At 37.7% G+C, this 12,188-nt stretch overlaps 1 protein-coding gene across 5 annotated transcripts in view; it reads right to left on the reverse strand.

Moving 5' to 3' along the window:
* Positions 1-12,188, reverse strand: part of ANKS1B (ankyrin repeat and sterile alpha motif domain containing 1B) — a 1,278,065-nt gene that overhangs the window by 903,795 nt on the left and 362,082 nt on the right. The gene's annotated exons all lie outside the window — the stretch shown is intronic.

Below are 12,188 nucleotides of genomic sequence, written 5' to 3' on the forward strand. Positions count from 1 at the left end.
AGAAAAGCTTCATGACATTGAATTTGGGAATGATTGCTGGGTTATAAATAACACTAAAAGCACAGGCAACAAAAGTATAAATTAGATAAATTTGACTACATCAACCTTTAAAACTTCTGCGCATCAAGGGGACACAATCAACAGAGTAAAAAGGCAATGTATGAAATGGGGGAAAATACTCTTAAATCACGTATATAAAGTGATTAATATCCAGAATATATAAGAAACTCCTACAACTCAACAAAATAACCCAGTTAAATAACAGACAAAAGACTTGAATAGACACTTTTCCAGAGAAGATATACAAATGGTCAACAAGCACATGAAAAGATGCCCAACATCACTAATCATTAGGGAAATGCAAATCAAAACCACAAAGAGATGTTACTTCACAACCATCAGGATGGCTACTATCAAAAAAGCTAAGTAAGTGTTGGCTAGGATGTGAAAAAATTGGAATCCTTGTGTATCACTATTGGAAATTTAAAATGATGCAGCCACTATGGAAAACAGCATTGTAATTCCTCTTAAAATTAGAAATAGAATTACCATAAGATCCAGCAACTTTACTGCTTGGTATGCATCCAAAAGAATTAAAAGCAGAATCAAAGAGATATTTCCAAACCCATATTATAGAAGCATTTTTCACAACAGCCAAAAGGTGGAGGCAACCTAAGTGTCCATTGACAAATGAATGGATCAACAAAATATAGTATATACACACAATGGAATATTATTCGCCTTAAAAAGAAAAATCGTGTCATATGCTACAACATAGATGAATCTTGAGAACATTATGCTAAGTGAAATAAGCCAGTCTCAAAAAGATAAATATTGTATGATTCCACTTATTTGAGGTATCTAGAGTAGTCAAATTCATAGAAATAAAAAGTAGAATGGTGGTTGCCATTGACAGATAGGGGGAGGAATAAATAGAAAGTTTTGTTTAATGGATACAGAGTTTCAGATGTCCATAATAAAAAAGTTTTGGAGATTGATTAGACAATAACATGAATACATTTACCACTATTGAACTGTACACTTTAAAAATGGTTAATATGGAAAATTCTATGTTATGTGTACCTTCACAATTTTTTTTAAAGTTCAATAGGGTAATTATGCAAATGTAACATTTAAAATCAATAGAGGAAGCTGGATTATTCAATAAGTGATGCTAGGACAACTGATCATTAATTTGGGGGTAGGAAGGAACCACAGATAAATTATAAATCTGAAAATAAATAAAACTATATGAAGAAAATAAGGTAAAATATTTTATAATTGTGGAGCTGGTCAAGGTCAGCCTAAGCAAGATACAAAATCCAGAAGCTTTAAGTAAATACACAGATAGAACACTTCATAAAAATTCAAACTTTTACACCACAAAAAAAAAGATAAATACCAAGAAACAGGCTGAAAAAATACTTTTAAAATATTTTTAACAGACAAAGTCTGTTAAATATATTTAGTCTAGAATATACAGTCTAGAATACAGAATTCTATTTGGTCTAGAATATACAGTCAATTCTTGCTTTCACAGTAATTTTATTCAATAAAGCCACTGTGAACACCAAATTAGTAAATACTAAATCATTGCTCCTAAGACAATGCAGGTTTAGAACCCTGGAGCCCCTGGTCACAATATTTTTATCAACTGATCAATACAAAATCTTGTTTTGTATATGCTTCTGTTTAAAGACAACTTATTTAACATACATTGTTGATTTATTAACATTGAACTCACAACCATGAGTTCCACATTATAACTCATGCCTCAGTGAAGCTTATCTGACACATAGATTTTCTCCATAAGCTACATCACTAGTGTTTCTTATGCCTCTAGAAACACTAGAAGGTACTTCAGCACTACACTGGAGGCCATTTTAAACAGTGAAATGCCCAAGGAAAACCACAAAATTTTTTTTTAAAAAGTGGCACTAAATGGAATATGAAAAGGACACTTGTTTCTCTTGTTTCTTGTTTACAATATAAGAACTGAAACAAGAAGGCAGAGTGTTGTCTTGTTCAACCTCAAATGGGACTCAACTGGGAACACGTGCAATTTTTCACTGCTCTGTGCATGTCCGTGAATGAGAAGAACCATGAAAACAAAGAACCATTTATGATTACAAATTTTAGCAAATAAGTGAATTTCCAAATATGGCATCCACTAGTAATAAGAATTTAATGTTTTAAAATACACTTCAAAATCAATTCTTTGAAAAATATAAGTAAAAATAATTTGATTCACATGAGAAAAAATACAATTGCCTCAAAAATCTAAAGGGACACCAAAGTTCCTTCTCATAATAATCAGGAAAATGTGACTTCAGTCAACAGTGATGATGATGGCCAGGTGTGGTGGCTCACACCTGTAATCCCTGCACTTTGGGAGGCCAAGGTGGGTGGATCATTTGAGGTCAGGAGTTCAAGATCAGCCTGACCAACATAGTGAAACCCTGTCTCTACTAAAAATACAAAAAAGAAAATTAGCTGGGCATGTTGGCACATGCCTGCAGTCCCAGCTACTCGGAAGGCTGAGGCAGGAGAATCGCTTTAACCTGGGAGGCAGAGTTTGCCAAGATCATGCTACTGCACTCCAGCTTGGGCAGCAAAGTGAGACCCCATCTCAAAAAATAGTAATAATAATAATTGATACCTCTGATATGGTTTAGCTGTGTCCCCACCCAAATCTCATACTGGATTATAGTTCCCATAATCCCCATGTGTGATGCTTAATACTGTATGTCAACTTGATTGGATTGAAGGATGCAAAGTATTGATCCTGGGTGTGTCTGTGAGGGTATTGCCAAAGGAGATTAACATTTGAGTCAGTGAGCTGGGAAAGGCAGACCCACCCTTAATCTGGGTGGGCACAATCTAATCAGCTGCCAGTGCGGCTAGGATAAAAGCAGGCAGAAGAACGTGAAAAGAATACACTGGCTTAGCCTCCCAGCCTACATTTTTCTTTCATGCCAGATGCTTCCTGCCCTCAAACATCAGACTTCAAGTTCTTCAGCTTTGGGACTCAGACTGGATTCCTTGCTCCTCAGCTTGCAGACGGCCTATTGTGGGACCTTGTGATCATGTGAGTTTAACACTCCTTAATAAACTCCTCTTTCTATATATATATAAAATATATATAATGTATATAATATATATAATATATATATATACACACACACACACACACAGAGACACAGAGAGAGAGAGAGAGGAAGAGAGAGAGAGAGAGAGATCCTGTTAGTTCTGTCCCTCTAGAGAACCCTAATATACCATGTGTCATGGGAGGGACATGGTGGGAGGTAATTAAATCATGGGGGTGGTTACCCCCATCCTGCTTTTCTCATGATAGTGAGTGAGTTCTCATGAGATCTGATGGTTTACAAGGGTATTTTTCCCCCTTTGCTTGGCACTTCTTTCTCCTGCTGCCATGTGAAGAAGGACATATTTGTTTCCCCTTCTGCCATGAACTAATATAGTAAATTGGTACTGCTGAGTGGGGGACTGCTATAAAGATACATGAAAATGTGAAAGCGACTTTGGAACTGGGTAACAGGCAGAGGTTGGAACAGTTTGGAGGGCTCAGAAGAAGACAGGAAAATGTGGGAAAGTCTGGAACTTCCTAGAGACTTGAGGGCTCAGAAGACAGGAGGATATGGGAAAGTTTGGAGCTTCCTAGAGACTTGTTGAACGGCTTTGGCCAAAATGTTGATAGCGATGGACAATGAAGTCCAGGCTGAGGTGGTCTCAGATGGAGATGAGGAACTTGTTGGGAACTGGAATAAAGGTGATTCTTGCTATGCTTTAGCAAAGAGACTGGTAGCATTTTGCTCCTGCCCTAGAGATTTGTAGAACTCTGAATGTGAGAGAGATGATTTAGGGTATCTGGTGGAAGAAATTTCTAAGCAGAAAAGCATTCAAGCAGAAAGAGAGCATAAAAGTTTAGAATATTTGCAGCCTGACAATGTGGTAGAAGAGAAAAAACCATTTTCTGGGGAGAAATCAAGTGACTGCAGAAATTTGCATAAGTAAGGAGGAACCAAATGTTAATCACCAAGAAAATGGGGAAAATGTCTTCGAGGCATGTCAGAGACATTCACAGCAGCCCCTCCAATCACAGGTCCTCAGGCCTAGGAGGGAAAATACAGTTTCCTGAGCTGGGTCCAGGGTCCCTCTGCTGTATGCTGCCTCACGACTTGGCGCCCTGCATCCCAGCCACTCCAGCCCTGGCTAAAAGGTGCCAAGGTACAGCTCGGGCCATGTTTTCAGAGGGTGCAAGCCCCAAGCCTTGGTGGCTTCCATGTGGTGTTGGTCCTGCAGGTCCAACAGAAGACAAGAATTGAGGTTTGGGAACCTTCGCCTAGATTTCAGAGGATGTATGGAAATGCCTGGATGTCCAGGCAGAAGTTTGCTGCAGGGGCAGAATCCTCAGGAGAACCTCTGATAGAGCAGTGTGAAAGGGAAATGTGGGGTTGGAGCCCCCAAACAGAGTCCCCACTGGGGCACTACCTAGTAGAGATTGTTTTAGAACTTTAAGGTTTAATGACTGCCCTATTGGATTTCAGACTTGCATGGGGCCTGTAGCCCCTTTATTTTGGCCAATTTCTCCCTTTTGAAACAGGTGTATTTACCCAGTATCTGTATCCCCATTGTATACAGGAAGTAACTAACTTGCTTTTGATTTTACAGGCTCATAAGCAGAAGAAACTTGCCTTGTCTCAGGTAAGACTTTGGACTGTGGACTTTTGAGTAAATGCTGAAATGAGTTAAGACTTTGGGGGACTGCTGGGAAGGCATAATTGATTTGAAATGTGAGAACATGAGATTTGGGAAGTACTAGGGGTGGAATGATATGGTTTGCTTGTGTCCCCACCAAAATCTCATCGTGGATTTTAGTTCCCACAATCCCCACATGTCATGGGAAGGACCCAGTTGGAGGCAATTGGATCATGGGGGCTGTTAACCCCCATCCTGCTGTTCTCATAATAGTGAATGAGTTCTCACGAGATCTGATGGTTTTAAAAGGGGCATTTCCCCCTTTGCTCAGTACTTCTTTCTCCTGCCACCACATGAAGGATGTGTTTGCTTCCCTTCAGTCTTGATTGTAAGTTTCCTGAGGCCTCCCCAGCCTAGCAGAGCTGTGAGTCAATTGAACCTCTTTCCTTTATAAATTACCCAGTCTCTGGCAGTTCTTCACAGCAGAGTGAGAACTTACTAGAACAACCTCTTAACAAAAATGGTCAGATAGGCTGGGCATGGTGGCTCACATCTGTAATCCCAGCACTTTGGTAGGCCAAGGTGGGCGGACCACCTGAGGTCAGCAGTTCAAGACCAGCCTGGCCAGCACAGTGAAACCCCATCTCTACTGAAAATACAAAAATTAGCCAGGAGTGGTGGTGAGCACTTACCATCCCAGCTACTCGGGAGGCTGAGGAAGAAGAATCACTTGAACCCGGGAGGCAGAGGTTGCAGTGAGCCAAGATTGTGCCACTGCACTCCAGCCTGGGCAACAGAGCAAAACTCCATCTCAAAATAAATAAATTAATTAATTAATTAAAATAAAATAAAATTCGTCAGACAAAAACGACCATACAAACAATTCATCCCACACTGTCTTCAGCTGTCTGTACTTTATCCTCCTTGTAGAGCAATTTTGATGATTCAAGACAAGTGAATCAAAAATACCTAGGATGATGTTGCTATGGTTTGAGTGTCCCCCAGAAAACTCATGTTGAAATTTAACTGCTATTTTAATAATATTAAAAGGTGAGACTATTAAAAGATAATTATACCATGAGGACTTTGCCCTCATGAATGGATAAATGTCATTATTCTTGGAGTGTGTTTGCTATGAAAGGATAAGTTCAACCGTCTCTCATTCTCTTGACCTCTCTTACCCTCTCATCTTCTGCCTTGGGATGATGTAGGAAGAAAGCCCTTGACAGATGCCAGCACCTTGATATTAGACTTCCCAGCCTCCAAAACTGTGAGAAGTAAATTTCTTTTCTTTATAAATTATCCAGTCTGTGGTATTCTGTTACAGCACCACAAAATGGACTAAGACAGGTATGGATTGAAATGAAAAATGAACGGATGAGTGGGTAGGTAGATGGATGGATGAATGGATCAATGGATAAACTGATTGAATGAGTAATGAATGGACAGATGCAAGCAATAACTTGCAAATTATTCTACAGGAACTCATGGTGCCATAAGGAGTCATTATGAGTTTTTACAACTTATGGCATTTATTTTTTCAGAAAATATAAAATCTTTATTAGAAAAATTAGATCTGCTTGTTATTAATTCAATCAATGTTTAATTTAAGTATATAAAGCAGGAAGTTAAAGTCTCCCTTGAATCTTAAGCCTTAGAAATAACCACTATAGCTGTATACTATACATACTTCCAGATTTTCTGAGCACATAACAAATTAACACTGCACATATTAGAATGCACTTATTATATGAGGTTGGTTTATACTATACATACTGCCAACCCTACCAAAACTGACAGAGTGATGTCTCTGAAGGCAACAAACAAAACAATTTAAAAAAAGTGCATTTGTATCATAAATAATTTATAGAGGATCTTGCACTTATATTGAAAAAGCTTCATAACAATCCTACAAACAAACAGGAACTAGCCTCCACATTTTAAAGAAGAAGCAGAGGGTGAGTTAGTTGCCCAAGATTTTATGGCCAACAAATAACAGTCAGGTCAATTACTTTAACTAAATTATAAGGTTTCTCAGAGCAGAAACCACACATAATTCCAATTTTGTATCATTTACAGTACCTGGCAAAAAATTATAAACAGGTATGAGGAGGGTATGATGTTTATATTGCTTACTGCTCTATGCCACACATATAACAAATGGTCAATAAACATCTGTGAAACAAATGGATGGAAAGATGTATAAAAGAAGAGGAAATGGGAAGAGATTCTAAATGAACTAAGATACTTATCAAACCATCATTTTTTTAATTTGGACAATAAATAATAAATATGTTTAGCAGCTCATCCACTCTGTAAGCATAATACAACATGATAACCAATATCATTGATATCAATATCAAAATGATATCAATTGACTATACTCTAGATAAGAGTGACATCAACAATTACTGATTTCCTCTTTAACAGTGAAATGCCATAGTAAAATATATTGAACAGTAGACACTATACACCCTTATTGTTACTAAGAGAAGCTATTCCCTGTCTATTTTTTTAATTTTATATCAAATATTCACATGGAATTTGGCTCAAACACAATAGATATGCAAACTATAAAAGTATAAATAGTCCATAGAATTATTGTGAAATATACATGAGACAAGGAATGTTAAGTGCTTATCACTGCACTTGGAATGTGGTAGGTACTCAATAAGTGTTAGATATCGTTATTAACATCACTATTAACATCATCATGATAAGGCTTTCCTAAGATGATTAAAATATTGAGGCTTTCGAAAGGCAAAATTATAGTTCATTTATTCTAAAAGTTATAAAAATAACTGCACAAAACGATAAAAATCTAGATCACACAAATGCTTGATAGGAAAGCTGAAATGCATTTTTCCGTAAAATAAATGTATGTCCCATCTTCTGCCTAGATGCAGACAATAGGCATATTCTCCTTGAGTACATCTATCAGAGATGAAATGTCTACTGACCTAATTTCTGTAGCTATTGTATCCATTTCTTACAGCCACTGTAACAAACCACCACAAACTTAGTATTATAGCTTAAAATAACAAAATATATTTTCTGACAGTTACTGGGATCAAAAGTTTAAAAGACATTTCACAGGGCTAAAATTAAGGTGTTAGCAGGGCTGGTTACTTCTGGAGGCTCTAAAAGAGAATCTAGGGGGCATGGTGGCTCATGTCTGTAATTCCAGCACTTTGGGAGGCCGAGGCAGGTGAATCACCTGAGGTCAGGAGTTCAAGACAAGACGGGCCAACATGGTGAAACCCCATCTCTACTAAAAATACAAAAAATTAGCTGGGCATGGTGGTGCATGCCTGTAATCCCAGCTACTCAGGAGGCTGAGGCAGGAGAACTGCTTGAACCCAGGAGGTAGAGGTTGCAGTGAGCCAAGATGGCAATAGAGCAAGACAACATCTCAAATAAGTAAATTTATAAATAAATAAAAATAAAAGAGAATCTGTTCCGTGCCTTTTTCAACTTCAAGGAGCCACCTGCATTCCTTGGCTCATAGCCTCTTCCTCCGTCTTCAAAGCTAGCAATGTAACATCTTCAAATCTCTGCTTTCCTCATCATATCACACTATAAGTACCTTCATAATTACATTGGGCACACATTCATAATCCAGGATAATCCTCCCACCATAAGATCCTTTAGTTAACAATATATGTCCCTTTTGTCATATACAGTAACATATTCACAGGCTTTAGATATTAGAATTTGGGCATTTGGGGAGGAGCATCATGCTGTCTTTATCACAGTACATCCTCTGGACACCAAATAATCACATTCTTCCACATATAAAATCCATTCATGCCATCTCAACGTCCCATAAATCTTAACCCATTACACAACATCAACTTAAACTCAAAATCTTCAAAAACTCAAAAGTCCCAAATTTCCTCATATAAATCAAGCATGAGTCAGACGCATCTGTGAATCTGTGAAACTGGAATAAAAAGTTATTCACTCCTAAAATTCAATGATATGACAAGTGTAGGGAAACAATTATAGATATCCCCAACCAAAGAGAGAGAAATGAAAAATAAAAAGTGAGTCAACAGTCCGAAGCAATTCAGAACTGCAACTGGGCAAACTCCATTAGGTTTCAAGCCCTGGGAATAATCCTTTGTAGTTCTCAGCTCTACCCTCTCGGGCCTCAGTCCCATCCTCTGAGTTCTCCTTTCTATTCCATAAAGGTCAACTTATGTTTGCAAACTCAGTAGTTTCATAAGCCTATTTCCTGCCTGCAGAATTTCAGGAATCCAACAACCTTCTTTCATTTTGTCCTCTGTCCCTTTAAGTCCAAGCTACCAAAGTCTCCACTAATAAACCATTCGTGAAAACACTGTGGGTCTCCCAGGTATGTCACAAGAATTTCCTGGATAATCCCAACTCTGAATCCCATCTCAGCATAATTCATCTCATCATAATTCAGATCTGCTCAATCTCTTCAAAGAGCCCTCTGTGTGGTTGAATAATCTCAGTTTTTGATCTTCCTGAGGCACTAGAAACAAGTTATCTAGCCATGCTTTCAGCTTTCTCTCTAAGTACACTTCTTGACAGTGAATCTAAAAATTTCAGTGTTTTTTGCAATCTGGATAGATTGAGAATGTTCCAACCATCAAGTCCTGGTTTCTTTGAGTTTAAATGTTCTTCCCACAATTTATCTCTTTCCTCCTCTCGCATTTCAGCATAGGCAACAAAAGGAAACCAGGCCATACCTCCAACACTTTATCTACAAATCTACTCAGCAAAATATCCAAGTTCATCACCTACTAGATCTGCTTTGCACATAACCATAGAAAATAATTCCTCTAGACTATCTGCTATTATATAGCAAGTATCTCCTTTCCACCAGTTTTTAATAACATGTTTCTCATTTATTTCTGAGTCCTTACCAGAAACACCTTTAACATTCATATGTTTATTAACATTCTCTCTACAATGATTTAGGTATTCTCTAAGATCATACAAGTTCTCTCTACCATTTCCCACACTTTCTTCTGAACCCTCACAGTAGTGACTTTAACATCCTCGTTTGTATAAACATTATGTTTATGACAAGTAGGTAATCTCTAAGAAAATACAGGTTTTCTCTACTATATCACTTCTTTCTGAGCCCTTACTAGCAGCATCTTTAACGTCCATATTTCTGTTCAAGGCAATCTAAGCTCTTTATATCATGCTCCTCAAAATTCTTCTAGCTTCTACCCAATGCCCAATTCCAAAGCCATTTCTATATTTTTATGCACCTGTTACAGCAGCACTCCACTTCCAGGTACCAAAATGTGGAATAGTTTCCTAGGGCTACCATTACAAATTACCACAAACTTAGTTGCTTATAACAACACAAATTTATTCTCTCATAGTTCTCAAGGTCAAAATCTAAAATGATTCTCTCTGGGCTAAAGTTAAGGTATTGGCAGGGCTATCTCCTTCTGGAGGCTCACGGGGAGAATCCACTTCCTGTTTTTTCAGCTTCCAGAGGCCTCTTGCATTCCTTTGGTCCATGGCTGCACCACTCTGACCTCTACTTCCATCATCACATATCTTCTGACTCTGACCCTGCTGCCTTTCTCTTACGAAGACCACTGTGATTACACCGGACCCCCAACATAATCCAGATAACACCCCCAATTCAAGATCCTAAACTGAATCACATCTGCAAAGTTCCTCTGCCACATAAGGTAACACATTCACAGGTTGTGAAGATTATAATGTAAATATCTTTTGGGGGAATTATTCTGTATACCACAGCCATGTTCATTATTAACTGATTTCTGTTTAAAATATTTAACCCATATTTTCAATTACATAGTTTTAAGCACTAACAGCACTAAATTGCCTATCTTACTGAACTAATGGCAAGCCATTTCCACATTTCAAACGTTGGTTCTTTTAAAAGTTTTGGGAAGAAATTTAGCAAGAGAATAAATTTATATATTGAATTAAACAATTCCCAGAGCAGTCATATGAATAATATCTCTATTCATTATTATGGTTCAGAGTATTTCCAAAGTATGTAGTAGTTTTATTGTTGGGGGAGTGGGGGGGAAGCTAAAGCCCTATCACAAAACCATAACTATTCTGGAGTTGAAAGATAGCTCAGGGGTCATCTCCGTTTCAAGGCTGAGAAAAATAAGGCCCAGAGAGGTTAAATTATTAACCCAATGACACAAACTCCAATAGAGAGGAGAGAACATATAAATTTATTTTAATATATCTAGTGACTAACTATATAGAAATCTGATTTAACAGCAAACACACAGAAAGCTGCTGCATTTTCATAAAAGGAATTTCTTAATCTCAAGTTCAGGTAGTTTTTTATTTAGCTATCTGAGCTTCTCAAGACTTGAGGCAAATGCTAAAAAGGTAGTTTTCTAAACAGCTAGAGGAATTTCAGACAAACCCCATCAAATTCATAAAAATAGATATTTGCCAGAATGCTACATAGGATGGTTATCAAGCCAAATGAAAGAGGTTCCACCGTTGTCAGTCTACTGACTGGTGTGGAAAATCCAAACATCTATAGGCTCTACAAGTAATGTAGTTTCTGGCTTCCTTGGAGACCAGTGCTCTAATGGAACCCTAAGACAAATATCTTGTCATATATGTGTATAGCAAAAAAGTACTTTTAAGAAAATCAGTAAAAAAAAAAAAGGCACTTAAATTAAATTTTGCTGTGTCCAATACTACCTATCTAGTTGTCCCTTATGAAAAACACCAGAACCACTTGGATACTTTTAAAATGTTAGTTTACTAAATGTGTATTTGATTTCTTGGTTTTGCCAATTACAAGATAAGTAACATAGACCTGAAGTGGAAGTTAAGATATAAAGACTTTAGGACGGCCAGTAAAAAGTGCTATTGATATGTGAATAGGCATCTCAATAAATAAAATAAAAATACTCCAAGTATCCAAAATAATCAAACATTTCAATATGAAAGGAAGAAATTATGTTTGCATTGACTTATGCAACTAAAGACTCAAGTGGGTTGGGCCCGGTGGCTCACACCTGTAATCCCAGCACTTTGGGAGGCCAAGGCGGGCGAATCATGAGGTCAGGAGTTCGAGACTAGCCTGGGCAATATGGTGAAACCCCGTCTCTACTAAAAATACAAATTAGCCGGGCGTGGTGGCATACGCCTGTAGTCCCAGCTACTAGGAAGGCTGACGCAGGAGAATCACTTCAACCCAGGAGGCAGAGGTTGCAGTGAGCCAAGATCATGCCACTGATTCCAGCCTGGGTGACAGAGTGAGACTCCATCTCAAAAAAAAAAAAAAAAAAAAGACTCAACTATGGCTATGGCTCTGTGTGTGTGTGTGTGTGTTTGTGTTCATGTGGGTTATCATGTGTACTGTCATTTCAATAAAGATATTATAATCTTATTGAATTGATAATATTTGCAACACCTAGCAAAATTCTTTAGAGCTTTTCTTTTCAATACAATCTGATGGTAAAGAGTAGAGC

This window comes from Pongo abelii, chromosome 10 (assembly GCF_028885655.2).
Source record: "Pongo abelii isolate AG06213 chromosome 10, NHGRI_mPonAbe1-v2.0_pri, whole genome shotgun sequence".
NCBI classification, from domain to species: Eukaryota; Metazoa; Chordata; class Mammalia; order Primates; family Hominidae; genus Pongo; species Pongo abelii.